This window comes from Ambystoma mexicanum, chromosome 10, assembly GCF_040938575.1.
Source record: "Ambystoma mexicanum isolate Mex_15411 chromosome 10, UKY_AmexF1_1, whole genome shotgun sequence".
In the NCBI taxonomy this organism is placed as follows: Eukaryota; Metazoa; Chordata; class Amphibia; order Caudata; family Ambystomatidae; genus Ambystoma; species Ambystoma mexicanum.
Window position 1 is genome coordinate 535,071,242 of NC_090932.1, and position 15,220 is coordinate 535,086,461.

Sequence of the window (15,220 nt, forward strand, 5' to 3'; positions counted from 1 at the left end):
CCAGGTGCATGGTGCCAAGAGAGAACAGATCAGCAGAGGAGGGGGGGAGCGAAGACAGAAGCAAATAGGATGGGCCTTGAGGCACTCCCGGACCAGAGCTTGTTCTCCTCAAGTTTTAGAGTGGCAGAGAGGCTGTTCCAGAGGGGGACCCTAGCCAAAGAGATCTACCACCAGCTAGTTTTGAAAAACAACTGATCCTGAGGGAGTTAGAGGTAGGAGTGAAGAGCTCGAGAGGGGAGGTATTTGCAGAGGGATCGCTAAAGGTATTTTGGACCCAGGCTACAGAAAGCCTTGTGGACAATGCAGAGGGTTTTGAATTTAATCCTTGCATCCACTGGAAGCCAATGCAGAGATTTCAGAGCTGGAGAGATACGATCCCAGGGCTGGAGGCCAAGGACAAGTCTTGCAGTCCTGTTCTGGATTAGTTGCAGAGGGCGGAGAGTAGCGGCAGGTAGATTTAGAAAGAGGCTGTTGGAATAGTCCAACCTAGAGAGAACTAGAGCTTGGGAGACAGTGAGCTTCTGGGGGAAGGAGAAGAAAGGCAGAGTACCTCTGAGGATGTACAGTAGGAAGTTTAACTTTTTAGAGACATCAGATATGTGGGCGGAGAAGGAAAGTGTGGAGTCGAGGATGGCCCAAAGGTTCTTAGCCTCGCAGGTGGGGGTAGGAGGAGGGCCAAGGGAGGCCGGCCAGAGTGAGGGAGAAAAAGGATGGTGAAGGTGTGCCGATGAGGAGGATCTCCGTCTTTCTGGCATTCAGACAAAGATCATAATCTTAAATGGCAGTTAGGCAATCAGAGATGGGAGAGGAGGTGGCAGAGGGAAGCCTGAAAATGAGTTGAGTGTTGTCAGCGCAGCACTGGAAATTTGAGCAGAAAATGGCAATGCAGTGGGAGAGTGGTCAGGTATTGGTTGAAAAGCCAGGGCAAGAGGTTAGACCGCTGGGGAAGACCACAGGTAGAGGATAGGAACGACCCAAGTGGACCTGGCAGGGCCGGGGGGGGGTATGGGGAGTTCGATCGGAGAGGAAAGCGGTCAGCCAGGCCAGAGCCTGATCAGCAATACCCAGGTTATCACGCAGACAGTTGAGCAGGATGGTATGGTTGACTGTGTCGAAGGCCGAAGGCAGAAGAGAGATCGAGTAGGAGGACAGAGGGAATGTTAGAGTCAAGGTTGGAGAGCAGATCTTCACGGATGTTCAGGAGAGCAGTTTCAGAGCTGCCAGAAGCATGGAAACCAGACTGGTGGTCATGGAGACAGCCAACAAAATCGGAATGAAGGTTAAGCTGAGAGATGGCCAGCTTTTCCAGGAGTTTGCCCAGAAAGGGAGCAATGGAAATTGGGCGATAGTTAGCCGGACAAGAAGGATCATCGTTGGGTTTCTTGAGTAGAGGATGCACAGAGAGTGCTTCGGCCGGGGAGGGGAAGGATCCTGAGGCGTTGCAAAAAAAAAAAATCAGCCCGGGCCGGAGCGATGGGATCAATGTGGTCCTTGATGGTTTTAGAGGTGCAGGGATGAACCGGTTTTGACGAAGCTTTCATAGATCAGACTTGTCTAGCAACCTCATCAAGGGAGGAAAGGACAAGAATGAGGGTGGGGGGTGGCTGAAGGAGGGTCAGCAAGCACAGACAGAGGGGACAGATGGGGGAGGAGAGGGGAGAGGAGAAGAGGGGGTGGACAGGATGTCCTGGGTTTTTGAGAAAGTGAGAGGCAAGGGCATTGCAAAGAGCCTGTGAGGCAAGAGGAGGGGTAGAGACTGCAGCAGGGTTGGCCAGCTCCTTGCAGATGAGTTCGGCCAAGTGGTTAGATACCGCAGAGACACGGGCTTGAATGTGGACTCTCTTCTTTGTGAGGAGAGATTCTGTATGACCTTTGGAGCAGGCGACAGGCCAGTTTGTCAGAGGATGAACAAGAAGCCCTCCATTTCCTCTCAGCCGCCCTACACTTGCGTTTAGGTGTAGCTAGGCCTGTGTCATACCAAGAGTATGAGAAATTGAAGAGTAGAGCAGAGACAGGGCTGTCGGGATGTGAGACAGCCAGAGGCAGGGAGGGGGGTGGGAGAGAAAAGGTGGTGGCGTAAGCCTCAATTGACACACGCTTCATGGACCGGATGTCCGAGAAGCTAGGTGGCAATGTTGGGGTAAGCTTGGGGGTGGGAGAAGAGCGGGAGAGAGGAGAGGCGGGAATGATTGCTCCAGGAGAGGGGAGTGGTAAGAGGGATGGAGAGGGGGGAGGTCATAGGATATCAAGATTTATCAAGTGTGTGCCCTGCAGAGTGAGTCGAGCCAGAGGGGAGGATGGAGAGGGAGTCGCAGAGTTCGTGGAAGAGTACAGAGGAGGAACAAGGAGTCTAAATGGATATGGAGGTCACCGAGGAGGAGTTGAGTGGTAGAAGCCAGGAGGGGGGGAGGAGAGGTCAGCCCACTCGGAGAAATGAGGCGATTGACCAGGAAGCCCGGTAGATGGTAGTCACAGTAAGAGAATGGGTAGGAGAGATGGAGAGCCTATAGACAAGGCAATCAAAAGAGGAGTAGGTCTGAGTGGGCATGATAGAGGCAGGAATCCACTCAGAAAGACCAGGGCTGCCACCCCCACCCCCCGCACCCTCTCCCCCGCCAGACCGGGAGCATTTGGGTGTGGAGAGGCTCTTGTAGCCATCAAGGAGGAGTGTCAAAGCTTGGGACAGAGCTGGCAGTGAACCATGTCTCCGTAAAACCAAGGACATGGGAGGTCAGCATGCCCTTGCTTTGGTTCCTTGCTCCAAATAAATCAATAGCAGCTGGTGCCATGCTTGCTGCATTAGCCATTTAACTTGAATTTGTCACAGTTATCTGTAGGTGTGGAGAGTGACACCGACTGCGGTGTCCAGGAAGCTTGTGTCCTCAATTGACATTTGGCTTGAACACGGAGGTCCCACCATGACCATATATTTGACAGCTTTGGTAGCCATATGTCTGGTGCTAAGGTAGCGCTGCGTTGCCAGGGGTTGAATAATAGTTTTGAATTCAAGCTTTTGAAACTCCAAATACAGATCAATCTATAATTAAAAAGTTTTGACTAGATATCAAGGTTAGAATAATATTTACCAAATCGAATTAATCACCCGATATGCCTGAACCGTATAGCCAAAAGCTCCATCCAGCAAGTTGCAGTGTTGACATCCAGGGTGGAGTATTGGGCGAGGAACTGATTTCATTGAGGAGATTTTTGCACAACTTTTTGGTGAGAGCGCTGTTCCATCCAACCAAAAAAGTGGCACAGTTTCACCTCACCAAAAAGAAGGTCCAGACTCTCTGAAGCTGTAGCATTAGCCAGGCTTAACTCAAGGGAGGGAGGAGGCTGGTAGTAAACTCCAGTTATTCCTCACAATAACCCAAAGTTAAAAAGAAAATAATTTAAAAAAAAAAACATAGTGGCCACTAATAAATATACACCATTATAAAAACGGAACATAATCTACTAGTTAAAACTAGTGTTCTAGGTTAAACCTATTAAACCCAACACCTAGTAAAAACACAGTGCATGTATACAAGTACTGATCAGTTATGACCTCCCACACTCCGAATGCTAAGATTTAAGCCCACTACCAGGTGAGAAGACCGCACATAGACAATGGAAGGGACCCATAGAAATTCTAAACACACAGTAATTAAAGTCATTATCAGCACCCTCCCCCAATCGGCTGACAATTGAAATAGTCAACATACTAAACCTCTAGAACAATGTACTATATACTATACAAATGTACATCATACCATAAACAAGGTGCAAAGTTTCAAGCTAGCCAGCCTTAAATCACCCCCACCTCAATTCTTTACATAGGCAGCACACCATTTGCAACTAGCCAAGAGCCAAATTATCAGTAGCCAATGGCTAGTGGCAAGTGCACATTTTGCACCCTGCAGTAAACATTGTATCTAGAGGAAGAAAGGGGAAGCACATTTTCAAACTCAAAGGCTACCAAAAGTCAAAACACAGTACCGACTACACCCGTACAAAAATAAGGAGGCACAACTTAATTCTGCAATGTGTAACAAGGCAATCTTCATAGGCTAGAGCGTAATGGAAGAGATTAAAAATACACAATATCAGCAGTACTTCCTAAAATTCTCAATTTTGGCCCAAATCTCCAAGGACCCAACAGGGACAAGCCACAGTATATCCAGAGATGCAGCAAAGCAGGATTTGAGCCAATAAAAGTCTATGCAAAAACACAAATGAAGGTGACCTGTAGAAATCTTAGACCATGGATCACACAGAATCCTGAGGTAGAGTATCTTGATACATTACGCAAGCTCAGGGACCAGAATAGTACTCCTGGTTATGGCTGCAGGAAAATCAGACCGGGAACACCGGAACACCATCACAAAGGCATTGGCGTTAATTGAAACGTTGCAAAACCTCTGAGCACTCAAAACAGCCATCCAGTAGTGTGAATGGTGATTTATCGCGATCACAGCCGACACGTGTTTCGACCATTCAGTCGTCCTCAAGGCTGTTACAAATATACATGGGCGTTTACAGTTGGAAACATTCACAGTGATAATCATAAAACAAAACAAAAAAAAAATTGACAAAAGTGGATGAAAAAGCGTACATAGGTAGAAAACCAAAATGTAAACATTAATTAGACATAGTTTATAAAATAGCAACAGGGGTATACATACCCGATTTCAAGTTGATTGCACAACATCCAAACGAATGCGGGCAGAAAAATGGGAGGAGACAAAGTATTCTTAGCAATATAACATCAAATGCTAGAGCTGTTAAGTTTTCACAGTGTCAAGAAATACATATCTGATAGTGCCTCTTGCACATTTCGAATTTAATAGCACAAATCCTGTGAGAAAGGATTCCCAAATATACTATGCGTATTGTGCCATGCATTAATGGTTCCAATAACGAGGATGCCACTCCGATAGTTAAAGGAATATCAAGATTGTGATTGGTAGGAAGTGAGATTGTGTTGGCTTGATAGAGTGAGAAAAATGTTTGCCAAGTTTGGGATGTATTGGTAAAGCACTGGTAAGCAACCTGAAGCTCAATGGCTCGGAGTGGTTGAGACCAATGAGGGGTTTTTCCAACTGTGGTACATGTACACTCTGCAAATATGCTTATCCAGGTTGTAAAGATTTCACCACTGATTTGGGTATCGAATCCACAATTACGGATTTCATCCACTGTAGAACCAAGTATGTGGTCTATGCCATTGTGTGTGTCTGCCAAAAGATCTATGTGGGGAGTACCATCAGACATTTACGCACTAGGATACGAGAACACTTATCGAGTCTTAAACAAGACCACCTGTTACCCCTGGCTTGTCACTGGCAAGAATGTCACCAGATGGATAATGTGGATGACATCAGATTTATTGTCTTAAAGAAAGCCACTATGGGTAAAAGAGGGGGTGATCTGAAACTTAAACTGAGTCAATTGACCATCTGTAACTTGCGTTGTGTACAACACGGATTGAACACAGATCATGAGATTAAGGTTTTTCTGTAAGCGGGACAGACATCAGATAGCTCTTCTTTAGGAAATGCATTGAGGAGACCCCATATCAGGATGCCAAGTCTATCATTCTTGGTCCTTTTTCAGACCTACCTTGCATGATGCATGGCCATTTATGCCCAATGGGCATCATATTCTATCTGTCACTTGCAAATCCAACTGTATTACACGCTTTAACCATAGTTGCATGCAATTATTGAGAACACTAATACTGCTATTCCTTTTCTTATTTTTATTTAGACCATCCGTACATACTGGTGGTCATTCCCGGCAGAGGTTTTTCATAACATTTTCTTGTGCTCCCCCGATCTATGATTTTATTTTATATGTCCTTGAGATCGTGCCATTTTGCCCAATATTAATTCAGCTCCACTAATTTTAGCCACTCCCTGTAGAATCTACTCTACATGCCACATCTAATTTACTAATCAATTATGTTGCCTCAATTAGTATATGCTCTTCCTAGGGGCCTGCTTCTGGTATATATATATATATATATACATATATATATATATATATATATATATATATATATACATATATATACATATATATATATATACATACACACATATACATATACACACACACTGTGCACTGCATTTAGGCTCATCTATTCAGTTTTCATTGACTGCCTCACAAACGAACTCAATACTGGTCACTAATATGTTTACACTTAGCGGGACGAGATCCGTAATGTCACGGATACATCATGCATGATGTCACACGCAGCAGCTTTCTTCCTTCTTTTCCTTTGGGCTGCGATCCCACAGACGCAGGGGAAATCTCCATTGCCGCGAGTGGGCTTTAACCCATATATGCATCATCTGGGTAAGCATGGACCATTTCAAACGCATACAGATTGACTTTACTTGTAGTTAATCCACTGCACTTGTAGATTTATACTGATTGTTAACAGTCGTTATCCGCTCCATAGGTATTGAAACCCTATATTGACACATCTAATCTGAATACAAGACTGAACCTAGATACCTCATCTCTGCAACCTTTGGAACTCTCAATTGAGTGCCTTGAGTGGTTTGTGTGCATCTTGCATAGCGACACTATGTATGGCTTTTCACGGTATTCACCTACCTGCTGGTACTGGGTTGCATCCAGTCTGAGCGCAACTAAGTCCACCAATTTTGCAGGTTACTGCCAAGGACCAGGCACAAGCTAGACGCCTGTCAGTTCTTGGTGAGTTTCTTTACCAATAAATCCCAAACTTGGCAAATATTTTCTCACTATCAGGCCAACACAATCTTACTTCGTACCAATCACAATCTTGATATTTCTTTCACTATCGGAGTGGCATCCTCGTTATTGGGAACCGTTAATGCATGGCACAATACGCATAGTATATTTGGGAATCCTTTCTCACTGGATTTGTGCTATTAAATTCGAAATGTACAAGAGGCACTATCAGATAGGTAATTCTTGACACTGAAAATTTAACAGCTCTAGCATTTGATGTTATATTGCTAAGAATACTTTCTCTGTCGCCTCCCATTTTTCTGCCCGCATTCGTTTGGATGTTGTGCAATCAACTTGGAATCGGATATGTATACCCTTGTTGCTATTTTATAAACTATGTGTAATTGACCATTATGTCCAATTAATGTTTACATTTTGGTTTTTTACCTATGTGTTGCTTTTTCATCCACTTGTGTCAATTTTTTTGTTTTGTTTTATGATTATCACTGGGAATATGTTTCCAACTGTAAACACCCATGCATACAGCCTTAAGGATGACCAAATGGTCAAAACACGTGTCGGCTGTGATCACAATAAAATTCACACTACTGGATGGCTGTTTTTTTGAGTGCTCACAGGTTTTGCAACGTTTCAATTAACGCCAAGACTAGAACATAAGAACACTGGCTTTTGTGCAGTATAACTGCACATCCTATACTCTTATGCTATTAATTGATTGGAGGTACTTAGGGGCACCTCCTGTGCTGTTCCTGCAGTATTGGACTATTTATATTTCAAGAGAGCTGCGTGCACAATAATCACTCCCCTTTTCATGTTAGGATTAGTTCATTCAATGTTCCATTGTATCTAGCCATGCATTTATTTTTAACTTTGATTGATACTGTATTTCTATTTAAATTGAAATGGAAACTGCCTGACCATGTGTTCGGTGTAGCAGTAAGACTCGGACACAAGCGTAATACAAATCCCAAAAAAAAAAAACAAATTCCAAAAAGGAGTTTCCTTGCCTCAACAAAACTAGCTAATGAAACAGTCTGTCAGAATGTCCCAAAAAACATAACTACAGAGTTAGATTCGCTGGAGCACCAAACATAATGCAAAGATGTAAAAATATGCATACAACCATAAGCTTACCTAGCCAGAGAAACACAAAACCATACAAGTGGCCGGAAAGAGGAAAAATGAGTCAGACAGTCCTTTTCACGGCTCATTCTGGGAGGGAACTTTCTAGGCCAACAACCTATCAGAGGAGAGTTAAAGGTATGGCTAGTGACGGTTTCATTCTTTTGCCAGCATTGGAAGGACGACGACATTACCTGGGCATATTGAAGAAAGAAAGGAAGGAAGAGATCCAGACAGAGAAAGTGAAGATTTGGGGAACCATAGAAGGACGGTGAAAACCAACGAGATTACAATTAAAGTAATTGGAACATGAAGAAACCTTTAAATACCTTGTTACATTTATCTGAGGTATTGGTCTTGTTGGTGTCAAACCCCGGGTTACACCACCCTTGGTCCGCTCACCTGCTAAGTAGGGTTCTCAACGTTCTCACAGGTCGCGCTCAGACTTCACTTTCACCCAAAGCCGTGGTTTACTCTCCTGCCAAGGTCTGTGAGTACCATTTATGTAGGCAAAGTTTGTATTCCTCTTCATTACTGTTCGGGATATGCTTTCCCAATATGGGTCCTAGACCCCCTTGACTTCCTGTCCCGGTGAAGATTCCTTCTCTGCTTCGCTACGGACCTCATGTACCCTCTGGGTCTCTCCAACCCTGGGATTGGGCACCATAGTACCTGCAGGTCTTGGCGGCCACTCTCCAATTGTTTGCAGGTCTCCCAGGATCTTCAGTGGTTTCTCTAGCTCATCCGGGCCTTCCCCAGTCTTCCCTGCAGTTTGGTGGTTTCTCTGCACTGCAGTGGCCTCAGTCACCAGCAGGCATGTTTCCTCGTCTCTGGTCTGCTTTCTGCTTTGCAAGCCACCAGTGAGTGCGCTTCTCTCCCGGGCACCATCTGCTTCTCTGCTCGGCATGAAGCTTGCCAAGCTCTCGGCCCATGGTGAGCCGAAATCGAAGACACCATTGTTCTCTTCCCCCTCTGCTTTTGAGACCGCTAACCAATAGGATTGTTCAAAAGACTAGAGCATGTGTATTTGTTCTGGTGAGTGATTTTGAGTACTCGTGGCCTATTCCTCGTCCCAGTAGTTCTTACTTGGGATATACTGCAAAATGACACGGAGGCATTAGGTAGTGTGGAATTGGACGTTTTTTTGAGGGAAGTTGGGAGGGTCAAATGGGTACTGCGTTTTCCCAGAATTGTCACTCCTTTCAATGGGGTCCTCTCTTCCCATGAGATCCTCCCACTGAGTACCACCCCCAGGGTGACAATCAGGTAGAGGTCTCACCTCCCTAAGTTCATGGGAAAGGACTTCCCCATTTAAAATGTAGTGACAATACCAAAGTATTCATCACAGTAGTTGAAGTTGGCTCGGAGTAACTAGCCCCAACCTCAGGAATTTCTATCACAAGACAGAGGCCACAGTAAGATACACTTGATTCATCGTTTTCAAACGAATTTTAAAGACCAGGCCCCAAATATATTGCCAGATGCTAGATAATGGGCAAGTAAAAAAAGAGCCGTCACATCCATACATTTCAGATACTCAAAATACATTTAGCTGAAGCAATGGTGCCGTTTATCAGATATTCTGTGCACGAATATAGAAACCAGTATGGACATGTATTAATAATATAAAACAGTTTCGCATGCATCGCCAGTGGCATCTGAATGCCGAATCAGCATTTACTTAACTTACTTTCATTATTTTTAGTTCACAAGGAACTTTCACAAAATTTCATATACATACAAACCATTAACGTCACATTTCACCATATACATCCTACTTCATGCACGTAATAACACAAGCCAACTCATATTGTATTACATCTCTACAATACCATTCAAGAAAGAAATAATCTACACCAAAATTCTTCACTATAAAATCCATATACATAGATACACTCAAAGATTTCAACGTATACCACACGTATTATATTTCACGCGGGACCGTCATCACATTGGCGCATTCTAAACAAGTATATTGTCCATGTGCACCCGCCCTCATTCTTTAAAAAGGTACTTATCATTAATGTATCGCCAAAGTCGATACAGTGCAATGTGAACTGCTACACTATCAGTGTTCAAACAAGTGTACAGTTTTGATCGACTCATGCCCTAGCACACTACATTCAGTAATATGTCGCTCTGTTTCCTGCATGTTTACTAATTTACATATACAACAAGTTCGATTCTCACTGGGTATCTCCATAAAAGCACCACAAAAGAGGAAGCTGGTTCATACGCAATTCACGCATGAAATTGCATACCTTGGGACTAGGGCAGCACCATAAGTAGGGTTGAGTCTTGAAGTACGTATTTGTAACACAAGACACATGCTTAGAATTCTTTAAAATGCCTATATGGGTGTAATTCTTTAACCAATCCCATTGCTCAGTCTTTTTCTTGCGTGCCCTTTTTATGGTATCACAATCAGTCCCTCGCTCGAAGTCAGGAAACTATTCGATTCTAGCAAAAAAAAGCATTGTTCAATTGCTTAAAAAACTCTTGGCACCCCTACATCCCACAAAATCTGTGCTAGGATCTAGCAAATTCTGCAAAGGACACCTGGGGTTCATTCTATTTTGGGGTCCCTGCACTGGGTCTGCAGGCACTCAGAAGCAACATGGGTTGTTTCAGGCTCCAACAAACCTTTCCTCATGAGGAAGAGGAGGACTTAGTACCACCCATGTCAAGAATATGTCCACAGCATTTTCAGCACCAAGTCTAGAAGGAACCCATGCAGCAATGCAGTCACGTCTCAGACTGGTAGAAGCACATTGCAGACCCAGTAGGGCTTCAGATTTAGGAGAGACGTTGGATGTGGAGCAGGTCTTCAGAATAGTTGGTCCCATCATTTCAAGGGATGAAGGCACCAACTTCATGGTGAGATTAACGCAGAGGTTCACAGTGTGGTAGGTTGGCTTTAGTCAATTCTGGTTATAGTAGCAGGCGTCTGATGATTAGTACCTATGGTCAACTTTCCACAACAGATCCCCTACACTAAATCTGGAATAAAAGGATGGAAGATCACAGCCCATCAATGGTAAGGACCCACAACATTCAAAGATAGAGGTTTCCCCAATACTAAACAGCCAACTAATTCACAATAATGTGAACTGGGGCCAAGCGGTCACCCCCTCCCAGCACCAACCAGTTCATGCACAAAACACATTGCACGAAAGCCCTGTGCAAGCCTCTTGCAAAACTGTACGCCCATTTTTGATATAGTTCGAACATGACCGGGTTACGAAGACAGCCAAACAGCAAGATGGCACAAAGAGCAGCCAGGTAAGTATATGGTACAAAATCACTTTACTCTTAGCCGGTATGTACACATCACAAAATTAACTAACGTTACTTTGAGAAAAGTAAATGGGATAGTGCCCCTGCAGCTCTTCAATAAAGGTGGTGCATGTTGCAATCTACAAACAAATGGAAAAATAAATGTGGAGCAGCTCTACCTGAACTGTGGAAAGGAGTGGCTACTAAGTGCACAACAAACTAAATGAGCTGAGCCGGTGAGTAGGGTTAAAAAGCCATCACTCCCTCCAAAAAAATCAGCATGAGTCCCCATCAAATAAAAGAGCCGAGGTTTTGGTGAACTTAATGGATCTACACCAATGGCTGTCCCTTTGGCAATTACCAGGGTGTAGAATTCAATGAGTGACTCAGGAAGTCATGCATGTAGTACTATTGTGACCGTACAAAGGGTCAGCAAATCCTAGGGACAAATTGATCCAACCCATTATTGTTTGAAAAAAGTCCTGATGGGGAGTCCTAAATTGCAGCAGTTTCCAGTCATTTATCCTGAGTAACTGAGTTGAATAGGGCAGGGATTGTAGACACAGTGGCCTTTATTATTTGCACGAAGCGTGGAACACCCAGCTAAATGGTTATTTTACAGAAGAGGCAGCCATGTCTTCTGTTAAAGGCTTGACAGAGGAATGCCAGACATCCTCTATCCCTTTGCATGTTTTTACATCGTTTGCTTGGTGTATATATGTGGCGTTACTAGAACCCACTGAAAGTGGGTGGGTGGTTACTTCTCCAAGGAAGTATCAGAGGTTTTGAGGGCTGGCATCTCACCAAGGTTTGACATTTTGAGATGTCTTTAAGAGCCCTTGATGGTGGCCCCCTTCCCTCCTAACTAGTTCTTCTGCCGCCTCAGTAACTGAACGTGGGAATTGGGTGGAAGGGTTTTTCTTTTTTGGGTTTTCAAGTTATTGGACATTTACAACTATTGCTTTAAAATAGCACAGGGGGTGCTTGGTTCTCTAGTTGGTATTGTCCAATGTAGTTTATTCTACTAAACATACAAACAAATTCCATCAACTACCACTAGACTTAGTGAATAGGGGTTCTGCACCCTTCTTAGGTTTCACCAACAAATTGTCCTTGTGGCAACAGTGATACTGTGCTGGGCTACTGCAAGCATCTATGCTGAATGTCCTGCTTAAGTTCCACCAAAACAAGAGCTTTCAAAACGAATCCATTCCACGGGTCTTTGGTAGGAAAGACAAACATCCCCTGGACCCTAGAGACAGACTCCATTGCTTGCAAAGTTAAAAAAAAGCATTGAACAAGATCCTCTGCTTGACCCACACCCTATAACTAATGTATGCCCCACTGCGGACACGCCACCACCTACCTTCTTGGCAGGAATACCTGCTGTGGTGCCCGTCCATGATGGGCCCGGGGGGATCTGACGGTACAGGTGGTAGGGTATGGCACAGAGTGAAGTAACACTTCTGTCTCAGTGTTCATGGGTGCCGACATTGCTGGGCATGAGCGCAGGCATAAAAGACTGGTGTCCAGATTCTGCACCTGTGCAGCATTGAACAGGACCCCATAGCCATGCATTCAGGCAAGCAGAGCCTCATTTCCAAGTGGTTAAGTTTGGAGCATCTAAACACTCCCTTGCTAGTGTTACAGCAAGCCTGATGCGATGTTGTAATTCAGTACTGCCTGTTGCCTGCCTGGACTAGTTTCCCGCTATGCCTTGGTCTTCCCGCCTACTCCTTCTGGTCCTCTGGCGTGCCTGTGCGGATACCCTTATACAACCGCCTATGAATAGTTCTGCCCACCAGTCTTCTACCCAAATAGGCTTCCCTGTCAGTGTTTGTACGAACACTGCACCATAAAAACAAAAACAAAATCCTGGAAGCCATTTCTGGATTATGACTAATGGAAGATAGGGGGACTCAGTCCTGGAGCTAATCCCATGCCCCCCCCCAATTCTCAATGCTCTAAACCGATATTGTAACAATCAGTAGAGGCCATTAATTGACCACCAGCATGCCTCAATGTGCTCCGCAAAAAAGGGAGCTTACCCAGCCGGATAAGTGTAACATCTTGTTCTAATCCCTCTATGCTAGAGGGATATAGAACACTAGGTTCTAATGTCATTGTAAGATGGGCGTAATATAAGCGACAAACAAATACCTCCCAATGTCTGGGATTCCGAGTCCTCCAAACACCGGGGAAAGAGGAATGACCTTTTTCGCAGTTCTAGGCTTACCCTATGCAACTTTTTAATCATCATTGCCAGAAAGTTTATAGGGAGCATGAAAAACGACTCTTTGCAATAAATGCCATTTTACCACCATAATTCTAAAAAGCGCACCATTTTTAGGACCGCAATAACCTTTTACTAGAGGTCAGGGATGTTCGCTCTGTACAGATTTATACCTGTAACCTACCCACTATGACTGCTTATATTTTAGCATTTTGTCTCAAATTTAATGCACCTGCAACCTACTTACTATGATTTATTTAGCTGTATGCTGTATATAACTGACCTGTAACATCAGTACCACCATTCTCACTGTAACTAGCGCCAGTTGATGCCTCAGGGCTTTGTGCGCTGCTATAAATGCAACAGAAAAAATGTTAAGATTTTCATCGGATGGCTTTCATTTTACCACTATTTAATCAATGACAATATTTTCCCAGACAAATGCAAGTTCTCTACCCCAGGCACTTTTGTAGAAGAACCCCAATACTTCTACAAACCTATGCAAGACCTCCACTGCTACCAGTAATGATCCTCCCCACCGCCCCTCCCTTGTCCTTCAACAATAAAAGCACATCATCCGAGTAGTATGCAATATGGTGGTGTTGGTCCTTACTGGTCACCCACTATTCTCCTTTACAGTCTTATTACACAAGCCAGGGGTTCCACAGCTATTTCAAAGAACAAGGGGGAAAGCGGGCAGCCCCAACAAGTGCCTCTCGTTTTGATGGGTCCCGTTAACGTGCCATAAATATGGATTCTTGTAGCACGAATTTGGATCTCCTCTAAAATCATCCAAATGCTTCCACCGTACACCTCGGATACAACCAATCCATACTGTCAAATGCTCAGTGGGCATCCAGTGCCACTATTGTCATTTGCTGTTACGACCTTTTTCCTCATTCCATTACATTAACCGTGCTCCTAATGGTATGTGTTCATAGCCATTATAAAACCACTTAGGTGCAAATGTATTATCATTGGTAGGACAGTCATCAAGCGAGTGGCCAGTATCCTAGCATAAATCTTAGTGTCCTCGTTAAGAGAAGATCGATAACTCGCAAATGTCCCAGGATCTTTATCTGGCTTGGGTACTAATGTAGTTGTTGAGTGCCAGGTCTTGCAAAACCGTTCCTGTAGCGGTTATATGATTTAACGTTTTTCCATTGCAGCATCCTCTTTAGTCCCAAATCTTGAAGTACTCCCTTGTGCATGCATACTCCCTAACCACTAACTGGAGAAAGATAAACCCTCCTGGACAAGGTGTCTGAAGAGAAAAACAGAACTATGCATTTTGTGTACTTTAAAGGCAAAAATACCATCTTCCCCTTCCTACAATCTTCTGTTATGGCCCTCTCGTTGAGATATCTCCGTTTATATTTTTTGAATGTGTTCAAATCAAAAGGAGAATGGAATGTCAACACTTGGCAATGAAATATATAAAAAGGTCCTTGATAACGTGGTGTGCTGATGAGTCACCTGACCCCCAAAATGACATTCAAATCAAAGATTCAAAACTAAGTCTTTCAGAGAATAGAAGTAATATTAAATAAAGTAAAGACTGAAGCAGTAAGAAACATCAACCACATTCTATTCACAGACATGAAAATGCTTAAAACATAGGAATAATCACCAATTTATTAAAACTCATGCACATACATAGAATTGGAAAAAACAGTACAATAAATGCAAGCTTTCATCCCTTTTACAGGGGTACAAAGTGAGCATATCCAGGTAAGTGCAGTGATGTGCCTAAACGTAATTCTTTCTAAATCCAAGAGGGGTGGGCGGGTAAAGATTTCTCCGACACGTGATGCTGCATCAGCTATCTGCATGGACATGCAAGTTTCAACCCCTTGCACACAT

At 43.9% G+C, this 15,220-nt stretch overlaps 1 protein-coding gene across 2 annotated transcripts in view; it reads right to left on the minus strand.

The window, feature by feature from the left end:
- The window catches only part of HDLBP (high density lipoprotein binding protein), an 829,415-nt gene that overhangs the window by 781,609 nt on the left and 32,586 nt on the right, over positions 1 to 15,220 (minus strand). The window lies entirely within an intron of this gene.